General features: G+C 40.8%; 1 pseudogene; it reads right to left on the reverse strand.

The window, feature by feature from the left end:
* Nucleotides 1-2176: 2176 nt before the first annotated feature.
* On the reverse strand, nucleotides 2177-2578 carry LOC114044036 (annotated as a pseudogene).
* Between the last annotated feature and the right edge of the window lie 246 nt (nucleotides 2579-2824).

Below are 2824 nucleotides of genomic sequence, written 5' to 3' on the forward strand. Positions count from 1 at the left end.
AGGTAACATGAGAGTTTTAACAAGGACTTTAATCCAAAGGAATGACTAAGGGTGGGAATTTCTGGCATTATGCTAGAGTAGGTTGGCAGGAGATATTTGGGGGTTGGTGGTATTCAACATCTGCCCTTAAATCACACCCTGGAAATGACTTCCTAACCTCTTGTACACGTATTTCCAGGCATATTATTACAATGTCCACCATTACATTGTGGAAATAGTGGGTTGGGTTACATTTTCAGCAAATGACAGAACTTTTAAGAAAGAACTTGCCATAAATGTTTGTTAGCATGCAGCAAAGAATGCATGATTGGAGATTGGGTGGCAAAGAGGAACTGTCAGTTCTCACTTGCACATGAGCTATAGTAGGGAGGGTATTGAGACTTCTAGAGTGCCCAGGAGCAATGCCTGTGTAGCTTTGGTATAGACAGCAGGAATTGTGGTGCAGTAGGAATATGGGGGTTCTCCAGTTCAATCCTGTCTTGCTAGGGCTAGGGTTCTTTTCTTTTCTTTTCTTTTCTTTTTTTTTTTAACATTTTTTTGTGTCATGTATCCCTTTGGCAGTCTCAGCAAACCTATGGACCCTTTCTCAGAATCATTTTTAAAATTTCCAAAATTTCAGAAATTTTCCAAATTTCAGAGAACAAAGGTGTAATTTCTGGTCAAATTTACAGACCCCTGAAATTTATCTGTGGACCCTAGGCTAAGAACTCATGCTTTAGGGCAAGAGTTCTTAACTTTTTGAAGTCTCAGATCTTTGATGTTCTGATGACATCTATGAACTCCTCAGAATGTTTTTATTTATATATTTATTTATTTTTTGGCCAGGCAATTGGAGTTAAGTGACTTGCCCAGGGTCACACAGCTAGTAAGTGTCATGTTTTTGGTCTGAGGTCAGATTTGAACTCAAGTCCTCCTGACTTCAGGGCTGGTGCTCTATCCACTGTGCAACCTAGCTGCCCCTAGAATGTTTTTAAATATATAAAATAAGATACATTGGATCACAAAGGAAACCAACTATTTTTTATTGAAATACAGGTATAAAAAATTCATGGAGCACCTGGTTTCTAAGAGGTCTCTAAGTTGGGCAAGAGCTGCATTGGTCTCTGCACATAGACCATGACATCACTAGAGCTCATTCAACAGGAAGTTAGCTTGTGCTGGGGAAGGTTGCACCTAGAGATCAGTTAACTAGAACTTCAGGGGTAGTTGTTGACAATCAAAGGAAATCCAATCAAGCAAGCATTTGGCATCACAAAGGTCCAGTAGAAGAAAACAGGCTCAAATCCTAGGTTAATCATGCAGCAAGGAGATGCAAGGAAAGCTAATGATAAGCAGATATCCACACTGGTAGGCTCTTGACATCAGTGAAATGGGGCAGCAGTTAGGAGGGATTTAGCCACAAGGCCCAGGATTCAGACTCATGGATGCAATGGCCCAGAGAGAGGAGGAAGATGAAGGACCCCAGTTCCAAAGGCATAAGAAGACCAAAGAAGACCTAATCCAGTTACTATGAGGAAGTCAGGTGGTATAATTGGATAGCATGCTAAACTTTGAACTGGGAAGATGCAAGTTCAATACTGCCTTAGACGCTTACTAAATGTATGACCCTGGGCAAGTCACTTAACCTCTGTAAGCCTTAGTTTTCTTATCTGCAAAAATGGGAATAATAATAACTCTTACCTCATAGAGAATCAATTTATATACATATGTGTGTGTGTGTGTGTAAATTTGATTCTCTATCTGATGTATACTATAAAGAAATATATTATATATTATATGGAAATATATTTCTGTATTACATATAAATAATTTTTAAAATTTTGGTATCCTGTGTCTAGAATGCACTTTTGCCTCACAGAATCTCTCTCTCTCTCTCTCTCTCTCTCTCTCTTCTTCCCTTCCTTTTTTCCTTCCTTTTTTCCTCCCTTCTTTCCTTCTTTCTTCTTTTAAAAAAACAAAATTTATTTACACATTAATGTTGAGGGCTGGACTAGATTGTTAGTTTAAGGGAAAAAAAAGAAAAACATCAGAAGAAAAGGAAAATAGTCTATGATACAGAGAGTACAGAAGAGAGACAAGGAAGAACATAGATTATAAGGAAAGGAAAAATGTACACATACACACACACACACACACACACACACAAGTGAAGGGAAAGGAGGCTAGGCAGCCAGGATCAGGGCTCCAGGCTAGTCATTTGCTTCATGTTGGTTTCCTGCAAGTACTTTTTAAAGGCTGTGAGGTTTGTCCAAAGCTCAGCAGTGTGTGGGTTCAAAGGGTGGTCAATTCTGGGTTCTCCTAGCAGCCTCTGGATAGATCCTGATATGATACGGAGCTGACCACTTGTCCTTGAAGATGTCCAAACAGATATTGCCTTGGGTGTCCACATTAGGATGGTAACAGGGCATGGCAGACTTCATAGTGGTAGCATTATATGGGTAGCCACTGGGAAACTCCAGAGAGAGTTTGTACCTCAGGTCTTCATACACTGCCCATGGGTAGTCTTAACCCCTTTGAAGAGATTATGTGACTCTGGGAAGGCAGACATTTCTTTGTCTCGAATCATCATTAGGGTCATTAATTCTTGCTGTAACCTCTTGCCTGTGGACCTGTGGCCCTTATTTGCCCTAAGCTCAGCCCCATGTGGGAGGTGGTCGTAGTGCTGGCACTGGCCAGTTCTCAGTTAAAGTGGCCACTGGGGACAGGAGATCAAGGAAGAGAAAATCCCATGCAGGAACTGCCCCTACCTTCTTTCAAAGCACAGTTCAGATACCACCTCCTACAAAGCCTTTTATGATTCCTTCAGTTATTAGCACTCCCTCCC

Source organism: Vombatus ursinus, unplaced genomic scaffold, assembly GCF_900497805.2.
Source record: "Vombatus ursinus unplaced genomic scaffold, bare-nosed wombat genome assembly UNPS02014772.1, whole genome shotgun sequence".
In the NCBI taxonomy this organism is placed as follows: Eukaryota; Metazoa; Chordata; class Mammalia; order Diprotodontia; family Vombatidae; genus Vombatus; species Vombatus ursinus.